The following is a 22474-nucleotide window of genomic DNA, read 5'->3' as shown; positions in this document are numbered from 1 at the left end:
CAGGGCCCAAGCACAGTCTGAACCCTTCCCTCAACCCGGCGGTTTGCTAGCAGGAGTTCAACCCCAACGAACACAGCCCGGAGACCCCTGAGGCAAAAACGGCTTCCGACGAACAATAGGCGCTTGCTGTGGAAAACCAATCCCAACTGGGGGTAGCCAGCTCAACAAATGCCAAACACCCAGGTGTAAGAAACAACATTGCCCAGGCATGGTCTAAGCCCCTCACCTCGTCCTTGTGCTTTGGGGAGCCGGAGCGACACCAGAGGCCCACGGCCCTGAGACCCCATTGCAAAAAGCCGGCTTCCCACGGAGACAGTTTTCCTGAGGTGCAGACCCTATCCCAAGTGGTTGTGGCAAGGTAAAGCAAATGCCCTCCACTTCTCTGGAAGAAACCACAGTGCCCAGACATGTTCTAAGCCCTCCCATCCTCCCTGGCTTCTGGCAGCAGGAGTGAAAAGAGAGGAGCAGAGCACTGGGACCCGTTTGACAAAAACCGGCTTCCCACGGGAAAGTCTTTCTCTTCGTGCAGACATGCTCCCAGGTGCCTGAGGCAAGGGGAAGGAAATGCCATACACTGAGCTGGAAGAGACCACAGGGCCCAAGCACAGTCTGAACCCTTCCCTCAACCCGGCGGTTTTGCTAGCAGGAGTTCAACCCCAACGAACACAGCCCGGAGACCCCTGAGGCAAAAACGGCTTCTGTCGAACAATATGCGCTTGCTGTGGAAAACCAATCCCAACTGGGGGTAGGCAGCTCAACAAAATGCCACACACCCAGGTGTAAGAAACAACATTGCCCAGGCATGGTCTAAGCCCCTCACCTCGTCCCTGTGCTTTGGGGAGCCGGAGGGACAGCCGAGGCCCACGGCCCTGAGACCAATTTGCAAAAAGCCGGCTTCCCACGGAAACAGTTTTCCTGAGGTGCAGACCCTATCCCAAGTGGTTGTGGCAAGGAAAAGCAAATGCCCTCCACTTCTCTGGAAGAAACCACAGTGCCCAGCCATGTTCTAAGCCCTCCCATCCTCCCTGGGCTTCTGGCAGCAGGAGTGAAAAGAGAGGAGCAGAGCACGGGGACCCGTTTGACAAAAACCGGCTTCCCACGGGAAAGTCTTTCTCCACGTGCAGACATGCTCCCAGGTGCCTGTGGCAAGGGGAAGGAAAGGCCATACACTGACCTGGAAGAGACCACAGGGCCCAAGCACAGTCTGAACCCTTCCCTCAACCCGGCGGTTTGCTAGCAGGAGTTCAACCCCAACGAACACAGCCCGGAGACCCCTGAGGCAAAAACGGTTTCCGACGAACAATAGGCGCTTGCTGTGGAAAACCAATCCCAACTGGGGGTAGCCAGCTCAACAAATGCCAAACACCCAGGTGTAAGAAACAACATTGCCCAGGCATGGTCTAAGCCCCTCACCTCGTCCTTGTGCTTTGGGGAGCCGGAGCGACACCAGAGGCCCACGGCCCTGAGACCCCATTGCAAAAAGCCGGCTTCCCACGGAGACAGTTTTCCTGAGGTGCAGACCCTATCCCAAGTGGTTGTGGCAAGGTAAAGCAAATGCCCTCCACTTCTCTGGAAGAAACCACAGTGCCCAGCCATGTTCTAAGCCCTCCCATCCTCCCTGGCTTCTGGCAGCAGGAGTGAAAAGAGAGGAGCAGAGCACTGGGACCCGTTTGACAAAAACCGGCTTCCCACGGGAAAGTCTTTCTCTTCGTGCAGACATGCTCCCAGGTGCCTGAGGAAAGGGGAAGGAAATGCCATACACTGAGCTGGAAGAGACCACAGGGCCCAAGCACAGTCTGAACCCTTCCCTCAACCCGGCGGTTTTGCTAGCAGGAGTTCAACCCCAACGAACACAGCCCGTAGACCCCTGAGGCAAAAACGGCTTCTGTCGAACAATATGCGCTTGCTGTGGAAAACCAATCCCAACTGGGGGTAGGCAGCTCAACAAAATGCCACACACCCAGGTGTAAGAAACAACATTGCCCAGGCATGGTCTAAGCCCCTCACCTCGTCCCTGTGCTTTGGGGAGCCGGAGGGACACCCGAGGCCCACGGCCCTGAGACCAATTTGCAAAAAGCCGGCTTCCCACGGAAACAGTTTTCCTGAGGTGCAGACCCTATCCCAAGTGGTTGTGGCAAGGAAAAGCAAATGCCCTCCACTTCTCTGGAAGAAACCACAGTGCCCAGCCATGTTCTAAGCCCTCCCATCCTCCCTGGGCTTCTGGCAGCAGGAGTGAAAAGAGAGGAGCAGAGCACGGGGACCCGTTTGACAAAAACAGGCTTCCCACGGGAAAGTCTTTCTCCACGTGCAGACATGCTCCCAGGTGCCTGTGGCAAGGGGAAGGAAATGCCATACACTGACCTGGAAGAGACCACAGGGCCCAAGCACAGTTTGAACCCTTCCCTCAACCCGGCGGTTTTGCTAGCAGGAGTTCAACCCCAACGAACACAGCCCGGAGACCCCTGGGGCAAAAACGGCTTCCGACGATCAATAGGTGCTTGCTGTGGAACACCTATCCCAAGTGGGGGTAGCCAGCTCAACAAAATGCCACACACCCAGGTGTAAGAAACAACATTGCCCAGGCATGGTCTAAGCCCCTCACCTCGTCCCTGTGCTTTGGGGAGCCGGAGGGACAGCCGAGGCCCACGGCCCTGAGACCCCTTTGCAAAAAGCCGGCTTCCCACGGAGACAGTTTTCCTGAGGTGCAGACCCTATCCCAAGTGGTTGTGGCAAGGTAAAGCAAATGCCCTCCACTTCTCTGGAAGAAACCACAGTGCCCAGCCATGTTCTAAGCCCTCCCATCCTCCCTGGCCTTCTGGCAGCAGGAGTGAAAAGAGAGGAGCAGAGCACTGGGACCCGTTTGACAAAACCCGGCTTCCCACGGGAAAGTCTTTCTCCACGTGCAGACATGCTCCCAGGTGCCTGGGGCAAGGGGAAGGAAATGCCATACACTGACCTGGAAGAGACCACAGGGCCCAGGCACAGTCTGAACCCTTCCCTCAACCCGGCGGGTTTGCTAGCAGGAGTTCAACCCCAAGGAACACAGCCCGGAGACCCCTGGGGCAAAAACGGCTTCCGACGAACAATAGGTGCTTGCTGTGGAACACCTATCCCAAGTGGGGGTAGCCAGCTCAACAAAATGCCACACACCCAGGTGTAAGAAACAACATTGCCCAGGCATGGTCTAAGCCCCTCACCTCGTCCCTGTGCTTTGGGGAGCCGGAGGGACAGCCGAGGCCCACGGCCCTGAGACCCCTTTGCAAAAAGCCGGCTTCCCACGGAGACAGTTTTCCTGAGGTGCAGACCCTATCCCAAGTGGTTGTGGCAAGGTAAAGCAAATGCCCTCCACTTCTCTGGAAGAAACCACAATGCCCAGCCATGTTCTAAGCCCTCCCATCCTCCCTGGGCTTCTGGCAGCAGGAGTGAAAAGAGAGGAGCAGAGCACTGGGACCCTTTTGACAAAACCCGGCTTTCCACGGGAAAGTCTTTCTCCACGTGCAGACATGCTCCCAGGTGCCTGGGGCAAGGGGAAGGAAATGCCATACACTGACCTGGAAGAGACCACAGGGCCCAGGCACAGTCTGAACACTTCCCTCAACCCGGCGGTTTTGCTAGCAGGAGTTCAACCCCAACGAACACAGCCCGGAGACCCCTGGGGCAAAAACGGCTTCAGACGTACAGTAGGTGCTTGCTGTGGAACACCTATCCCAAGTGGGGGTAGCCAGCTCAACAAAATGCCACACACCCAGGTGTAAGAAACAACATTGCCCAGGCATGGTCTAAGTCCCTCACCCCGTCCCTGTGCTTTGGGGAGCCGGAGGGACACCAGAGGCCCACGGCCCTGAGACCCCTTTGCAAAAAGCCGGCTTCCCACGGAGAGAGTTTTCCTGAGGTGCAGACCCTATCCCAAGTGGTTGTGGCAAGGTAAAGCAAATGCCCTCCACTTCTCTGGAAGAAACCACAGTGCCCAGCCATGTTCTAAGCCCTCCCATCCTCCCTGGGCTTCTGGCAGCAGGAGTGAAAAGAGAGGAGCAGAGCACTGGGACCCGTTTGACAAAAACCGGCTTCCCACGGGAAAGTCTTTCTCCACGTGCAGACATGCTCCCAGGTGCCTGTGGCAAGGGGAAGGAAATGCCATACACTGACCTGGAAGAGACCACAGGGCCCAAGCACAGTCTGAACCCTTCCCTCAACCCGGCGGTTTGCTAGCAGGAGTTCAACCCCAACGAACACAGCCCGGAGACCCCTGAGGCAAAAACGGCTTCCGACGAACAATAGGCGCTTGCTGTGGAAAACCAATCCCAACTGGGGGTAGCCAGCTCAACAAATGCCAAACACCCAGGTGTAAGAAACAACATTGCCCAGGCATGGTCTAAGCCCCTCACCTCGTCCTTGTGCTTTGGGGAGCCGGAGCGACACCAGAGGCCCACGGCCCTGAGACCCCATTGCAAAAAGCCGGCTTCCCACGGAGACAGTTTTCCTGAGGTGCAGACCCTATCCCAAGTGGTTGTGGCAAGGTAAAGCAAATGCCCTCCACTTCTCTGGAAGAAACCACAGTGCCCAGACATGTTCTAAGCCCTCCCATCCTCCCTGGCTTCTGGCAGCAGGAGTGAAAAGAGAGGAGCAGAGCACTGGGACCCGTTTGACAAAAACCGGCTTCCCACGGGAAAGTCTTTCTCTTCGTGCAGACATGCTCCCAGGTGCCTGAGGCAAGGGGAAGGAAATGCCATACACTGAGCTGGAAGAGACCACAGGGCCCAAGCACAGTCTGAACCCTTCCCTCAACCCGGCGGTTTTGCTAGCAGGAGTTCAACCCCAACGAACACAGCCCGGAGACCCCTGAGGCAAAAACGGCTTCTGTCGAACAATATGCGCTTGCTGTGGAAAACCAATCCCAACTGGGGGTAGGCAGCTCAACAAAATGCCACACACCCAGGTGTAAGAAACAACATTGCCCAGGCATGGTCTAAGCCCCTCACCTCGTCCCTGTGCTTTGGGGAGCCGGAGGGACAGCCGAGGCCCACGGCCCTGAGACCAATTTGCAAAAAGCCGGCTTCCCACGGAAACAGTTTTCCTGAGGTGCAGACCCTATCCCAAGTGGTTGTGGCAAGGAAAAGCAAATGCCCTCCACTTCTCTGGAAGAAACCACAGTGCCCAGCCATGTTCTAAGCCCTCCCATCCTCCCTGGGCTTCTGGCAGCAGGAGTGAAAAGAGAGGAGCAGAGCACGGGGACCCGTTTGACAAAAACCGGCTTCCCACGGGAAAGTCTTTCTCCACGTGCAGACATGCTCCCAGGTGCCTGGGGCAAGGGGAAGGAAATGCCATACACTGACCTGGAAGAGACCACAGGGCCCAAGCACAGTCTGAACCCTTCCCTCAACCCGGTGGTTTGCTAGCAGGAGTTCAACCCCAACGAACACAGCCCGGAGACCCCTGAGGCAAAAACGGTTTCCGACGAACAATAGGCGCTTGCTGTGGAAAACCAATCCCAACTGGGGGTAGCCAGCTCAACAAATGCCAAACACCCAGGTGTAAGAAACAACATTGCCCAGGCATGGTCTAAGCCCCTCACCTCGTCCTTGTGCTTTGGGTAGCCGGAGCGACACCAGAGGCCCACGGCCCTGAGACCCCATTGCAAAAAGCCGGCTTCCCACGGAGACAGTTTTCCTGAGGTGCAGACCCTATCCCAAGTGTTTGTGGCAAGGTAAAGCAAATGCCCTCCACTTCTCTTGAAGAAACCACAGTGCCCAGCCATGTTCTAAGCCCTCCCATCCTCCCTGGGCTTCTGGCAGCAAGAGGGAAAAGAGAGGAGCAGAGCACTGGGACCCGTTTGACAAAACCCGGCTTCCCACGGGAAAGTCTTTCTCCACGTGCAGACATGCTCCCAGGTGCCTGGGGCAAGGGGAAGGAAATGCCATACACTGACCTGGAAGAGACCACAGGGCCCAGGCACAGTCTGAACACTTCCCTCAACCCGGCGGTTTTGCTAGCAGGAGTTCAACCCCAACGAACACAGCCCGGAGACCCCTGGGGCAAAAACGGCTTCAGACGTACAGTAGGTGCTTGCTGTGGAACACCTATCCCAAGTGGGGGTAGCCAGCTCAACAAAATGCCACACACCCAGGTGTAAGAAACAACATTGCCCAGGCATGGTCTAAGTCCCTCACCCCGTCCCTGTGCTTTGGGGAGCCGGAGGGACACCAGAGGCCCACGGCCCTGAGACCCCTTTGCAAAAAGCCGGCTTCCCACGGAAACAGTTTTCCTGAGGTGCAGACCCTATCCCAAGTGGTTGTGGCAAGGTAAAGCAAATGCCCTCCACTTCTCTGGAAGAAACCACAGTGCCCAGCCATGTTCTAAGCCCTCCCATCCTCCCTGGGCTTCTGGCAGCAGGAGTGAAAAGAGAGGAGCAGAGCACTGGGACCCGTTTGACAAAAACCGGCTTCCCACGGGAAAGTCTTTCTCCACGTGCAGACATGCTCCCAGGTGCCTGTGGCAAGGGGAAGGAAATGCCATACACTGACCTGGAAGAGACCACAGGGCCCAAGCACAGTCTGAACCCTTCCCTCAACCCGGCGGTTTGCTAGCAGGAGTTCAACCCCAACGAACACAGCCCGGAGACCCCTGAGGCAAAAACGGCTTCCGACGAACAATAGGCGCTTGCTGTGGAAAACCAATCCCAACTGGGGGTAGCCAGCTCAACAAATGCCAAACACCCAGGTGTAAGAAACAACATTGCCCAGGCATGGTCTAAGCCCCTCACCTCGTCCTTGTGCTTTGGGGAGCCGGAGCGACACCAGAGGCCCACGGCCCTGAGACCCCATTGCAAAAAGCCGGCTTCCCACGGAGACAGTTTTCCTGAGGTGCAGACCCTATCCCAAGTGGTTGTGGCAAGGTAAAGCAAATGCCCTCCACTTCTCTGGAAGAAACCACAGTGCCCAGACATGTTCTAAGCCCTCCCATCCTCCCTGGCTTCTGGCAGCAGGAGTGAAAAGAGAGGAGCAGAGCACTGGGACCCGTTTGACAAAAACCGGCTTCCCACGGGAAAGTCTTTCTCTTCGTGCAGACATGCTCCCAGGTGCCTGAGGCAAGGGGAAGGAAATGCCATACACTGAGCTGGAAGAGACCACAGGGCCCAAGCACAGTCTGAACCCTTCCCTCAACCCGGCGGTTTTGCTAGCAGGAGTTCAACCCCAACGAACACAGCCCGGAGACCCCTGAGGCAAAAACGGCTTCTGTCGAACAATATGCGCTTGCTGTGGAAAACCAATCCCAACTGGGGGTAGGCAGCTCAACAAAATGCCACACACCCAGGTGTAAGAAACAACATTGCCCAGGCATGGTCTAAGCCCCTCACCTCGTCCCTGTGCTTTGGGGAGCCGGAGGGACAGCCGAGGCCCACGGCCCTGAGACCAATTTGCAAAAAGCCGGCTTCCCACGGAAACAGTTTTCCTGAGGTGCAGACCCTATCCCAAGTGGTTGTGGCAAGGAAAAGCAAATGCCCTCCACTTCTCTGGAAGAAACCACAGTGCCCAGCCATGTTCTAAGCCCTCCCATCCTCCCTGGGCTTCTGGCAGCAGGAGTGAAAAGAGAGGAGCAGAGCACGGGGACCCGTTTGACAAAAACCGGCTTCCCACGGGAAAGTCTTTCTCCACGTGCAGACATGCTCCCAGGTGCCTGTGGCAAGGGGAAGGAAATGCCATACACTGACCTGGAAGAGACCACAGGGCCCAAGCACAGTTTGAACCCTTCCCTCAACCCGGCGGTTTTGCTAGCAGGAGTTCAACCCCAACGAACACAGCCCGGAGACCCCTGGGGCAAAAACGGCTTCCGACGATCAATAGGTGCTTGCTGTGGAACACCTATCCCAAGTGGGGGTAGCCAGCTCAACAAAATGCCACACACCCAGGTGTAAGAAACAACATTGCCCAGGCATGGTCTAAGCCCCTCACCTCGTCCCTGTGCTTTGGGGAGCCGGAGGGACAGCCGAGGCCCACGGCCCTGAGACCCCTTTGCAAAAAGCCGGCTTCCCACGGAGACAGTTTTCCTGAGGTGCAGACCCTATCCCAAGTGGTTGTGGCAAGGTAAAGCAAATGCCCTCCACTTCTCTGGAAGAAACCACAGTGCCCAGCCATGTTCTAAGCCCTCCCATCCTCCCTGGCCTTCTGGCAGCAGGAGTGAAAAGAGAGGAGCAGAGCACTGGGACCCGTTTGACAAAACCCGGCTTCCCACGGGAAAGTCTTTCTCCACGTGCAGACATGCTCCCAGGTGCCTGGGGCAAGGGGAAGGAAATGCCATACACTGACCTGGAAGAGACCACAGGGCCCAGGCACAGTCTGAACCCTTCCCTCAACCCGGCGGGTTTGCTAGCAGGAGTTCAACCCCAAGGAACACAGCCCGGAGACCCCTGGGGCAAAAACGGCTTCCGACGATCAATAGGTGCTTGCTGTGGAACACCTATCCCAAGTGGGGGTAGCCAGCTCAACAAAATGCCACACACCCAGGTGTAAGAAACAACATTGCCCAGGCATGGTCTAAGCCCCTCACCTCGTCCCTGTGCTTTGGGGAGCCGGAGGGACAGCCGAGGCCCACGGCCCTGAGACCCCTTTGCAAAAAGCCGGCTTCCCACGGAGACAGTTTTCCTGAGGTGCAGACCCTATCCCAAGTGGTTGTGGCAAGGTAAAGCAAATGCCCTCCACTTCTCTGGAAGAAACCACAATGCCCAGCCATGTTCTAAGCCCTCCCATCCTCCCTGGGCTTCTGGCAGCAGGAGTGAAAAGAGAGGAGCAGAGCACTGGGACCCGTTTGACAAAACCCGGCTTTCCACGGGAAAGTCTTTCTCCACGTGCAGACATGCTCCCAGGTGCCTGGGGCAAGGGGAAGGAAATGCCATACACTGACCTGGAAGAGACCACAGGGCCCAGGCACAGTCTGAACACTTCCCTCAACCCGGCGGTTTTGCTAGCAGGAGTTCAACCCCAACGAACACAGCCCGGAGACCCCTGGGGCAAAAACAGCTTCTGACGAACAATAGGTGCTTGCTGTTGAACTCCTATCCCAAGTGGGGGTAGCCAGCTCAACAAAATGCCACACACCCAGGTGTAAGAAACAACATTGCCCAGGCATGGTCTAAGCCCCTCACCTCGTCCCTGTGCTTTGGGGAGCCGGAGGGACAGCCGAGGCCCACGGCATTGAGACCCCTTGGCAAAAAGCCGGCTTCCCACGGAGACAGTTTTCCTGAGTTGCAGACCCTATCCCAAGTGGTTGTGGCAAGGTAAAGCAAATGCCCTCCACTTCTCTGGAAGAAACCACAGTGCCCAGCCATGTTCTAAGCCCTCCCATCCTCCCTGGGCTTCTGGCAGGAGGAGTGAAAAGAGAGGAGCAGAGCACTGGGACCCGTTTTTAAAACCCGGCTTCCCACGGGAAAGTCTTTCTCCACGTGCAGACATGCTCCCAGGTGCCTGGGGCAAGGGGAAGGAAATGCCATACACTGACCTGGAAGAGACCACAGGGCCCAGGCACAGTCTGAACCCTTCCCTCAACCCGGCGGTTTTGCTAGCAGGAGTTCAACCCCAACGAACACAGCCCGGAGACCCCTGGGGCAAAAACGGCTTCCGACGATCAATAGGTGCTTGCTGTGGAACTCCTATCCCAAGTGGGGGAAGCCAGCTCAACAAAATGCCACACACCCAGGTGTAAGAAACAACATTGCCCAGGCATGGTCTAAGCCCCTCACCTCGTCCCTGTGCTTTGGGGAGCCGGAGGGACAGCCGAGGCCCACGGCCCTGAGACCCCTTTGCAAAAAGCCGGCTTCCCACGGAGACAGTTTTCCTGAGGTGCACACCCTATCCCAAGTGGTTGTGGCAAGGTAAAGCAAATGCCCTCCACTTCTCTGGAAGAAACCACAGTGCCCAGCCATGTTCTAAGCCCTCCCATCCTCCCTGGGCTTCTGGCAGCAGGAGTGAAAAGAGAGGAGCAGAGCACTGGGACCCGTTTGACAAAACCCGGCTTCCCACGGGAAAGTCTTTCTCCACGTGCAGACATGCTCCCAGGTGCCTGGGGCAAGGGGAAGGAAATGCCATACACTGACCTGGAAGAGACCACAGGGCCCAGGCACAGTCTGAACCCTTCCCTCAACCCGGCGGTTTTGCTAGCAGGAGTTCAACCCCAACGAACACAGCCCGGAGACCCCTGAAGCAAAAACGGCTTCCGACGAACAATAGGCGCTTGCTGTGGAAAACCAATCCCAAGAGGGGGTAGCCAGCTCAACAAAATGCCACACACCCAGGTGTAAGAAACAACATTGCTCAGGCATGGTCTAAGCCCCTCACCTCGTCCCTGTGCTTTGGGGAGCCGGAGGGACACCCGAGGCCCACGGCCCTGAGACCCCTTTGCAAAAAGCCGGCTTCCCACGGAAACAGTTTTCCTGAGGTGCAGACCCTATCCCAAGTGGTTGTGGCAAGGTAAAGCAAATGCCCTCCACTTCTCTGGAAGAAACCACAATGCCCAGCCATGTTCTAAGCCCTCCCATCCTCCCTGGGCTTCTGGCAGCAAGAGGGAAAAGAGAGGAGCAGAGCACTGGGACCCGTTTGACAAAACCTGGCTTCCCACGGGAAAGTCTTTCTCCACGTGCAGACATGCTCCCAGGTGCCTGGGGCAAGGGGAAGGAAATGCCATACACTGACCTGGAAGAGACCACAGGGCCCAGGCACAGTCTGAACACTTCCCTCAATCCGGCGGTTTTGCTAGCAGGAGTTCAACCCCAACGAACACAGCCCGGAGACCCCTGGGGCAAAAACGACTTCCGACGTACAGTAGGTGCTTGCTGTGGAACACCTATCCCAAGTGGGGGTAGCCAGCTCAAAAAAATGCCACACACCCAGGTGTAAGAAACAACATTGCCCCGGCATGGTCTGAGCCCCTCAACTCGTCCCTGTGCTTTGGGGAGCCGGAGGGACAGCCGAGGCCCACGGCCCTGAGACCCCTTTGCAAAAAGCCGGCTTCCCACGGAGACAGTTTTCCTGAGGTGCAGACCCTATCCCAAGTGGTTGTGGCAAGGTAAAGCAAATGCCCTCCACTTCTCTGGAAGAAACCACAGTGCCCAGCCATGTTCTAAGCCCTCCCATCGTCCCTGGGCTTCTGGCAGCAGGAGTGAAAATAGAGGAGCAGAGCACTGGGACCCGTTTGACAAAACCCGGCTTCCCACGGGAAAGTCTTTCTCCACGTGCAGACATGCTCCCAGGTGCCTGGGGCAAGGGGAAGGAAATGCCATACACTGACCTGGAAGAGACCACAGGGCCCAGGCACAGTCTGAACCCTTCCCTCAACCCGGCGGTTTTGCTAGCAGGAGTTCAACCCCAACGAACATAGCCCGGAGACCCCTGGGGCAAAAACAGCTTCTGACGAACAATAGGTGCTTGCTGTTGAACTCCTATCCCAAGTGGGGGAAGCCAGCTCAACAAAATGCCACACACCCAGGTGTAAGAAACAACATTGCCCAGGCATGGTCTAAGCCCCTCACCTCGTCCCTGTGCTTTGGGGAGCCGGAGGGACAGCCGAGGCCCACGGCCCTGAGACCCCTTTGCAAAAAGCCGGCTTCCCACGGAGACAGTTTTCCTGAGGTGCAGACCCTATCCCAAGTGGTTGTGGCAAGGTAAAGCAAATGCCCTCCACTTCTCTGGAAGAAACCACAGTGCCCAGCCATGTTCTAAGCCCTCCCATCCTCCCTGGGCTTCTGACAGCAGGAGTGAAAAGAGAGGAGCAGAGCACTGGGACCCGTTTGACAAAACCCGGCTTCCCACGGGAAAGTCTTTCTCCACGTGCAGACATGCTCCCAGGTGCCTGGGGCAAGGGGAAGGAAATGCCATACACTGACCTGGAAGAGACCACAGGGCCCAGGCACAGTCTGAACACTTCCCTCAACCCGGCGGTTTTGCTAGCAGGAGTTCAACCCCAACGAACACAGCCCGGAGACCCCTGGGGCAAAAACGGCTTCAGACGTACAGTAGGTGCTTGCTGTGGAACACCTATCCCAAGTGGGGGTAGCCAGCTCAACAAAATGCCACACACCCAGGTGTAAGAAACAACATTGCCCAGGCATGGTCTAAGTCCCTCACCCCGTCCCTGTGCTTTGGGGAGCCGGAGGGACACCAGAGGCCCACGGCCCTGAGACCCCTTTGCAAAAAGCCGGCTTCCCACGGAGAGAGTTTTCCTGAGGTGCAGACCCTATCCCAAGTGGTTGTGGCAAGGTAAAGCAAATGCCCTCCACTTCTCTGGAAGAAACCACAGTGCCCAGCCATGTTCTAAGCCCTCCCATCCTCCCTGGGCTTCTGGCAGCAGGAGTGAAAAGAGAGGAGCAGAGCACTGGGACCCGTTTGACAAAAACCGGCTTCCCACGGGAAAGTCTTTCTCCACGTGCAGACATGCTCCCAGGTGCCTGTGGCAAGGGGAAGGAAATGCCATACACTGACCTGGAAGAGACCACAGGGCCCAAGCACAGTCTGAACCCTTCCCTCAACCCGGCGGTTTGCTAGCAGGAGTTCAACCCCAACGAACACAGCCCGGAGACCCCTGAGGCAAAAACAGCTTCCGACGAACAATAGGCGCTTGCTGTGGAAAACCAATCCCAACTGGGGGTAGCCAGCTCAACAAATGCCAAACACCCAGGTGTAAGAAACAACATTGCCCAGGCATGGTCTAAGCCCCTCACCTCGTCCTTGTGCTTTGGGGAGCCGGAGCGACACCAGAGGCCCACGGCCCTGAGACCCCATTGCAAAAAGCCGGCTTCCCACGGAGACAGTTTTACTGAGGTGCAGACCCTATCCCAAGTGGTCGTGGCAAGGTAAAGCAAATGCCCTCCACTTCTCTGGAAGAAACCACAGTGCCCAGACATGTTCTAAGCCCTCCCATCCTCCCTGGCTTCTGGCAGCAGGAGTGAAAAGAGAGGAGCAGAGCACTGGGACCCGTTTGACAAAAACCGGCTTCCCACGGGAAAGTCTTTCTCTTCGTGCAGACATGCTCCCAGGTGCCTGAGGCAAGGGGAAGGAAATGCCATACACTGAGCTGGAAGAGACCACAGGGCCCAAGCACAGTCTGAACCCTTCCCTCAACCCGGCGGTTTTGCTAGCAGGAGTTCAACCCCAACGAACACAGCCCGGAGACCCCTGAGGCAAAAACGGCTTCTGTCGAACAATATGCGCTTGCTGTGGAAAACCAATCCCAACTGGGGGTAGGCAGCTCAACAAAATGCCACACACCCAGGTGTAAGAAACAACATTGCCCAGGCATGGTCTAAGCCCCTCACCTCGTCCCTGTGCTTTGGGGAGCCGGAGGGACACCCGAGGCCCACGGCCCTGAGACCAATTTGCAAAAAGCCGGCTTCCCACGGAAACAGTTTTCCTGAGGTGCAGACCCTATCCCAAGTGGTTGTGGCAAGGAAAAGCAAATGCCCTCCACTTCTCTGGAAGAAACCACAGTGCCCAGCCATGTTCTAAGCCCTCCCATCCTCCCTGGGCTTCTGGCAGCAGGAGTGAAAAGAGAGGAGCAGAGCACTGGGACCCGTTTGACAAAACCCGGCTTCCCACGGGAAAGTCTTTCTCCACGTGCAGACATGCTCCCAGGTGCCTGGGGCAAGGGGAAGGAAATGCCATACACTGACCTGGAAGAGACCACAGGGCCCAGGCACAGTCTGAACCCTTCCCTCAAACCGGCGGTTTTGCTAGCAGGAGTTCAACCCCAACGAACACACCCCGGAGACCCCTGGGGCAAAAACGGCTTCCGACGATCAATAGGTGCTTGCTGTGGAACACCTATCCCAAGTGGGGGTAGCCAGCTCAACAAAATGCCACACACCCAGGTGTAAGAAACAACATTGCCCAGGCATGGTCTAAGCCCCTCACCTCGTCCCTGTGCTTTGGGGAGCCGGAGGGACAGCCGAGGCCCACGGCCCTGAGACCCCTTTGCAAAAAGCCGGCTTCCCACGGAGACAGTTTTCCTGAGGTGCAGACCCTATCCCAAGTGGTTGTGGCAAGGTAAAGCAAATGCCCTCCACTTCTCTGGAAGAAACCACAATGCCCAGCCATGTTCTAAGCCCTCCCATCCTCCCTGGGCTTCTGGCAGCAGGAGTGAAAAGAGAGGAGCAGAGCACGGGGACCCGTTTGACAAAACCCGGCTTTCCACGGGAAAGTCTTTCTCCACGTGCAGACATGCTCCCAGGTGCCTGGGGCAAGGGGAAGGAAATGCCATACACTGACCTGGAAGAGACCACAGGGCCCAGGCACAGTCTGAACCCTTCCCTCAACCCGGCGGTTTTGCTAGCAGGAGTTCAACCCCAACGAACACAGCCCGGAGACCCCTGGGGCAAAAACGGCTTCAGACGTACAGTAGGTGCTTGCTGTGGAACACCTATCCCAAGTGGGGGTAGCCAGCTCAACAAAATGCCACACACCCAGGTGTAAGAAACAACATTGCCCAGGCATGGTCTAAGTCCCTCACCCCGTCCCTGTGCTTTGGGGAGCCGGAGGGACACCAGAGGCCCACGGCCCTGGGACCCCTTTGCAAAAAGCCGGCTACCCACGGAGAGAGTTTTCCTGAGGGGCAGACCCTATCCCAAGTGGTTGTGGCAAGGTAAAGCAAATGCCCTCCACTTCTCTGGAAGAAACCACAGTGCCCAGCCATGTTCTAAGCCCTCCCATCCTCCCTGGGCTTCTGGCAGCAGGAGTGAAAAGAGAGGAGCAGAGCACTGGGACCCGTTTGACAAAAACCGGCTTCCCACGGGAAAGTCTTTCTCCACGTGCAGACATGCTCCCAGGTGCCTGTGGCAAGGGGAAGGAAATGCCATACACTGACCTGGAAGAGACCACAGGGCCCAAGCACAGTCTGAACCCTTCCCTCAACCCGGCGGTTTGCTAGCAGGAGTTCAACCCCAACGAACACAGCCCGGAGAACCCTGAGGCAAAAACGGCTTCCGACGAACAATAGGCGCTTGCTGTGGAAAACCAATCCCAACTGGGGGTAGCCAGCTCAACAAATGCCAAACACCCAGGTGTAAGAAACAACATTGCCCAGGCATGGTCTAAGCCCCTCACCTCGTCCTTGTGCTTTGGGGAGCCGGAGCGAAACCAGAGGCCCACGGCCCTGAGACCCCATTGCAAAAAGCCGGCTTCCCACGGAGACAGTTTTCCTGAGGGGCAGACCCTATCCCAAGTGGTTGTGGCAAGGTAAAGCAAATGCCCTCCACTTCTCTGGAAGAAACCACAGTGCCCAGACATGTTCTAAGCCCTCCCATCCTCCCTGGCTTCTGGCAGCAGGAGTGAAAAGAGAGGAGCAGAGCACTGGGACCCGTTTGACAAAAACCGGCTTCCCACGGGAAAGTCTTTCTCTTCGTGCAGACATGCTCCCAGGTGCCTGAGGCAAGGGGAAGGAAATGCCATACACTGAGCTGGAAGAGACCACAGGGCCCAAGCACAGTCTGAACCCTTCCCTCAACCCGGCGGTTTTGCTAGCAGGAGTTCAACCCCAACGAACACAGCCCGGAGACCCCTGAGGCAAAAACGGCTTCTGTCGAACAATATGCGCTTGCTGTGGAAAACCAATCCCAACTGGGGGTAGGCAGCTCAACAAAATGCCACACACCCAGGTGTAAGAAACAACATTGCCCAGGCATGGTCTAAGCCCCTCACCTCGTCCCTGTGCTTTGGGGAGCCGGAGGGACACCCGAGGCCCACGGCCCTGAGACCAATTTGCAAAAAGCCGGCTTCACACGGAAACAGTTTTCCTGAGGTGCAGACCCTATCCCAAGTGGTTGTGGCAAGGAAAAGCAAATGCCCTCCACTTCTCTGGAAGAAACCACAGTGCCCAGCCATGTTCTAAGCCCTCCCATCCTCCCTGGGCTTCTGGCAGCAGGAGTGAAAAGAGAGGAGCAGAGCACGGGGACCCGTTTGACAAAAACAGGCTTCCCACGGGAAACTCTTTCTCCACGTGCAGACATGCTCCCAGGTGCCTGGGGCAAGGGGAAGGAAAGGCCATACACTGACCTGGAAGAGACCACAGGGCCCAAGCACAGTTTGAACCCTTCCCTCAACCCGGCGGTTTTGCTAGCAGGAGTTCAACCCCAACGAACACAGCCCGGAGACCCCTGGGGCAAAAACGGCTTCCGATGATCAATAGGTGCTTGCTGTGGAACACCTATCCCAAGTGGGGGAAGCCAGCTCAACAAAATGCCACACACCCAGGTGTAAGAAACAACATTGCCCAGGCTTGGTCTAAGCCCCTCACCTCGTCCCTGTGCTTTGGGGAGCCGGAGGGACAGCCGAGGCCCACGACCCTGAGACCCCTTTACAAAAAGCCGGCTTCCCACGGAGACAGTTTTCCTGAGGTGCAGACCCTATCCCAAGTGGTTGTGGCAAGGTAAAGCAAATGCCCTCCACTTCTCTGGAAGAAACCACAGTGCCCAGCCATGTTCTAAGCCCTCCCATCCTCCCTGGGCTTCTGGCAGCAGGAGTGAAAAGAGAGGAGCAGAGCACTGGGACCCGTTTGACAAAACCCGGCTTCCCACGGGAAAGTCTTTCTCCACGTGCAGACATGCTCCCAGGTGCCTGGGGCAAGGGGAAGGAAATGCCATACACTGACCTGGAAGAGACCACAGGGCCCAGGCACAGTCTGAACCCTTCCCTCAAACCGGCGGTTTTGCTAGCAGGAGTTCAACCCCAACGAACACAGCCCGGAGACCCCTGAAGCAAAAACGGCTTCCGACGAACAATAGGCGCTTGCTGTGGAAAACCAATCCCAAGAGGGGGTAGCCAGCTCAACAAAATGCCACACACCCAGGTGTAAGAAACAACATTGCCCAGGCATGGTCTAAGCCCCTCACCTCGTCCCTGTGCTTTGGGGAGCCGGAGGGACACCCGAGGCCCACGGCCCTGAGACCCCTTGGCAAAAAGCCGGCTTCCCACGGAAACAGTTTTCCTGAGGTGCAGACCCTATCCCAAGTGGTTGTGGCAAGGTAAAGCAAATGGCCTCCACTTCTCTGGAAGAAACCACAGTGCCCAGCCATGTTCTAAGCCCTCCCATCCTCCCTGGGCTTCTGGCAGCAAGAGGGAAAAGAGAGGAGCAGAGCACTGGGACCCGTTTGACAAAACCCGGCTTCCCACGGGAAAGTCTTTCTCCACGTGCAGACATGCTCCCAGGTGCCTGGGGCAAGGGGAAGGAAATGCCATACACTGACCTGGAAGAGACCACAGGGCCCAGGCACAGTCTGAACCCTTCCCTCAACCCGGCGGTTTTGCTATCAGGAGTTCAACCCCAACGAACACAGCCCGGAGACCCCTGGGGCAAAAACGGCTTCCGACGAACAATAGGAGCTTGCTGTGGAACACCTATCCCAAGTGGGGGTAGCCAGCTCAACAAAATGCCACACACCCAGGTGTAAGAAACAACATTGCCCAGGCATGGTCTAAGCCCCTCACCTCGTCCCTGTGCTTTGGGGATCCGGAGGGACAGCCGAGGCACACGGCCCTGAGACCCCTTTGCAAAAAGTCGGCTTCCCACGGAAACAGTTTTCCTGAGGTGCACACCCTATCCCAAGTGGTTGTGGCAAGGTAAAGCAAATGCCCTCCACTTCTCTTGAAGAAACCACAGTGCCCAGCCATGTTTTAAGCCCTCCCATCCTCCCTGGGCTTCTGGCAGCAGGACTGAAAAGAGAGGAGCAGAGCACTGGGACCCGTTTGAGAAAACCCGGCTTCCCACGGGAAAGTCTTTCTCCACGTGCAGACATGCTCCCAGGTGCCTGGGGCAAGGGGAAGGAAATGCCATACACTGACCTGGAAGAGACCACAGGGCCCAGGCACAGTCTGAACCCTTCCCTCAACCCGGCGGTTTTGCTAGCAGGAGTTCAACCCCAACGAACACAGCCCGGAGACCCCTGGGGCAAAAACGGCTTCCGACGATCAATAGGTGCTTGCTGTGGAACACCTATCCCAAGTGGGGGAAGCCAGCTCAACAAAATGCCACACACCCAGGTGTAAGAAACAACATTGCCCAGGCATGGTCTAAGCCCCTCACCTCGTCCCTGTGCTTTGGGGAGCCGGAGGGACAGCCGAGGCCCACGGCCCTGAGACCCCTTGGCAAAAAGCCGGCTTCTCACGGAGACAGTTTTCCTGAGGTGCAGACCCTATCCCAAGTGGTTGTGGCAAGGTAAAGCAAATGCCCTCCACTTCTCTGGAAGAAACCACAGTGCCCAGCCATGTTCTAAGCCCTCCCATCCTCCCTGGGCTTCTGACAGCAGGAGTGAAAAGAGAAGAGCAGAGCACTGGGACCCGTTTGACAAAACCCGGCTTCCCACGGGAAAGTCTTTCTCCACGTGCAGACATGCTCCCAGGTGCCTGGGGCAAGGGGAAGGAAATGCCATACACTGACCTGGAAGAGACCACAGGGCCCAGGCACAGTCTGAACACTTCCCTCAACCCGGCGGTTTTGCTAGCAGGAGTTCAACCCCAACGAACACAGCCCGGAGACCCCTGGGGCAAAAACGGCTTCAGACGTACAGTAGGTGCTTGCTGTGGAACACCTATCCCAAGTGGGGGTAGCCAGCTCAACAAAATGCCACACACCCAGGTGTAAGAAACAACATTGCCCAGGCATGGTCTAAGTCCCTCACCCCGTCCCTGTGCTTTGGGGAGCCGGAGGGACACCAGAGGCCCACGGCCCTGAGACCCCTTTGCAAAAAGCCGGCTTCCCACGGAGAGAGTTTTCCTGAGGTGCAGACCCTATCCCAAGTGGTTGTGGCAAGGTAAAGCAAATGCCCTCCACTTCTCTGGAAGAAACCACAGTGCCCAGACATGTTCTAAGCCCTCCCATCCTCCCTGGCTTCTGGCAGCAGGAGTGAAAAGAGAGGAGCAGAGCACTGGGACCCGTTTGACAAAAACCGGCTTCCCACGGGAAAGTCTTTCTCTTCGTGCAGACATGCTCCCAGGTGCCTGAGGCAAGGGGAAGGAAATGCCATACACTGAGCTGGAAGAGACCACAGGGCCCAGGCACAGTCTGAACCCTTCCCTCAACCCGGCGGTTTTGCTAGCAGGAGTTCAACCCCAAGGAACACAGCCCGGAGACCCCTGGGGCAAAAACGGCTTCCGACGATCAATAGGTGCTTGCTGTGGAACACCTATCCCAAGTGGGGGTAGCCAGCTCAACAAAATGCCACACACCCAGGTGTAAGAAACAACATTGCCCAGGCATGGTCTAAGCCCCTCACCTCGTCCCTGTGCTTTGGGGAGCCGGAGGGACAGCCGAGGCCCACGGCCCTGAGACCCCTTTGCAAAAAGCCGGCTTCCCACGGAGACAGTTTTCCTGAGGTGCAGACCCTATCCCAAGTGGTTGTGGCAAGGAAAAGCAAATGCCCTCCACTTCTCTGGAAGAAACCACAATGCCCAGCCATGTTCTAAGCCCTCCCATCCTCCCTGGGCTTCTGGCAGCAGGAGTGAAAAGAGAGGAGCAGAGCACTGGGACCCGTTTGACAAAACCCGGCTTTCCACGGGAAAGTCTTTCTCCACGTGCAGACATGCTCCCAGGTGCCTGGGGCAAGGGGAAGGAAATGCCATACACTGACCTGGAAGAGACCACAGGGCCCAGGCACAGTCTGAACCCTTCCCTCAACCCGGCGGTTTTGCTAGCAGGAGTTCAACCCCAACGAACATAGCCCGGAGACCCCTGGGGCAAAAACAGCTTCTGACGAACAATAGGTGCTTGCTGTTGAACTCCTATCCCAAGTGGGGGTAGCCAGCTCAACAAAATGCCACACACCCAGGTGTAAGAAACAACATTGCCCAGGCATGGTCTAAGCCCCTCACCTCGTCCCTGTGCTTTGGGGAGCCGGAGGGACAGCCGAGGCCCACGGCCCTGAGACCCCTTGGCAAAAAGCCGGCTTCCCACGGAGACAGTTTTCCTGAGGTGCACACCCTATTCCAAGTGGTTGTGGCAAGGTAAAGCAAATGCCCTCCACTTCTCTGGAAGAAACCACAGTGCCCAGCCATGTTCTAAGCCCTCCCATCCTCCCTGGGCTTCTGACAGCAGGAGTGAAAAGAGAGGAGCAGAGCACTGGGACCCGTTTGACAAAACCCGGCTTCCCACGGGAAAGTCTTTCTCCACGTGCAGACATGCTCCCAGGTGCCTGGGGCAAGGGGAAGGAAATGCCATACACTGACCTGGAAGAGACCACAGGGCCCAAGCACAGTCTGAACACTTCCCTCAACCCGGCGGTTTTGCTAGCAGGAGTTCAACCCCAACGAACACAGCCCGGAGACCCCTGGGGCAAAAACGGCTTCAGACGTACAGTAGGTGCTTGCTGTGGAACACCTATCCCAAGTGGGGGTAGCCAGCTCAACAAAATGCCACACACCCAGGTGTAAGAAACAACATTGCCCAGGCATGGTCTAAGTCCCTCACCCCGTCCCTGTGCTTTGGGGAGCCGGAGGGACACCAGAGGCCCACGGCCCTGAGACCCCTTTGCAAAAAGCCGGCTTCCCACGGAGAGAGTTTTCCTGAGGTGCAGACCCTATCCCAAGTTGTTGTGGCAAGGTAAAGCAAATGCCCTCCACTTCTCTGGAAGAAACCACAGTGCCCAGCCATGTTCTAAGCCCTCCCATCCTCCCTGGGCTTCTGGCAGCAGGAGTGAAAAGAGAGGAGCAGAGCACTGGGACCCGTTTGACAAAAACCGGCTTCCCACGGGAAAGTCTTTCTCCACGTGCAGACATGCTCCCAGGTGCCTGTGGCAAGGGGAAGGAAATGCCATACACTGACCTGGAAGAGACCACAGGGCCCAAGCACAGTCTGAACCCTTCCCTCAACCCGGCGGTTTGCTAGCAGGAGTTCAACCCCAACGAACACAGCCCGGAGACCCCTGAGGCAAAAACGGCTTCCGACGAACAATAGGCGCTTGCTGTGGAAAACCAATCCCAACTGGGGGTAGCCAGCTCAACAAATGCCAAACACCCAGGTGTAAGAAACAACATTGCCCAGGCATGGTCTAAGCCCCTCACCTCGTCCTTGTGCTTTGGGGAGCCGGAGCGACACCAGAGGCCCACGGCCCTGAGACCCCATTGCAAAAAGCCGGCTTCCCACGGAGACAGTTTTCCTGAGGTGCAGACCCTATCCCAAGTGGTTGTGGCAAGGTAAAGCAAATGCCCTCCACTTCTCTGGAAGAAACCACAGTGCCCAGACATGTTCTAAGCCCTCCCATCCTCCCTGGCTTCTGGCAGCAGGAGTGAAAAGAGAGGAGCAGAGCACTGGGACCCGTTTGACAAAAACCGGCTTCCCACGGGAAAGTCTTTCTCTTCGTGCAGACATGCTCCCAGGTGCCTGAGGCAAGGGGAAGGAAATGCCATACACTGAGCTGGAAGAGACCACAGGGCCCAGGCACAGTCTGAACCCTTCCCTCAACCCGGCGGTTTTGCTAGCAGGAGTTCAACCCCAAGGAACACAGCCCGGAGACCCCTGGGGCAAAAACGGCTTCCGACGATCAATAGGTGCTTGCTGTGGAACACCTATCCCAAGTGGGGGTAGCCAGCTCAACAAAATGCCACACACCCAGGTGTAAGAAACAACATTGCCCAGGCATGGTCTAAGCCCCTCACCTCGTCCCTGTGCTTTGGGGAGCCGGAGGGACAGCCGAGGCCCACGGCCCTGAGACCCCTTTGCAAAAAGCCGGCTTCCCACGGAGACAGTTTTCCTGAGGTGCAGACCCTATCCCAAGTGGTTGTGGCAAGGAAAAGCAAATGCCCTCCACTTCTCTGGAAGAAACCACAATGCCCAGCCATGTTCTAAGCCCTCCCATCCTCCCTGGGCTTCTGGCAGCAGGAGTGAAAAGAGAAGAGCAGAGCACTGGGACCCGTTTGACAAAACCCGGCTTTCCACGGGAAAGTCTTTCTCCACGTGCAGACATGCTCCCAGGTGCCTGGGGCAAGGGGAAGGAAATGCCATACACTGACCTGGAAGAGACCACAGGGCCCAGGCACAGTCTGAACCCTTCCCTCAACCCGGCGGTTTTGCTAGCAGGAGTTCAACCCCAACGAACATAGCCCGGAGACCCCTGGGGCAAAAACAGCTTCTGACGAACAATAGGTGCTTGCTGTTGAACTCCTATCCCAAGTGGGGGTAGCCAGCTCAACAAAATGCCACACACCCAGGTGTAAGAAACAACATTGCCCAGGCATGGTCTAAGCCCCTCACCTCGTCCCTGTGCTTTGGGGAGCCGGAGGGACAGCCGAGGCCCACGGCCCTGAGACCCCTTGGCAAAAAGCCGGCTTCCCACGGAGACAGTTTTCCTGAGGTGCACACCCTATCCCAAGTGGTTGTGGCAAGGTAAAGCAAATGCCCTCCACTTCTCTGGAAGAAACCACAGTGCCCAGCCATGTTCTAAGCCCTCCCATCCTCCCTGGGCTTCTGACAGCAGGAGTGAAAAGAGAGGAGCAGAGCACTGGGACCC

This window comes from Ursus arctos, unplaced genomic scaffold (genome assembly GCF_023065955.2).
Source record: "Ursus arctos isolate Adak ecotype North America unplaced genomic scaffold, UrsArc2.0 scaffold_29, whole genome shotgun sequence".
In the NCBI taxonomy this organism is placed as follows: domain Eukaryota; kingdom Metazoa; phylum Chordata; class Mammalia; order Carnivora; family Ursidae; genus Ursus; species Ursus arctos.
This window is presented reverse-complemented; position numbering follows the sequence as displayed.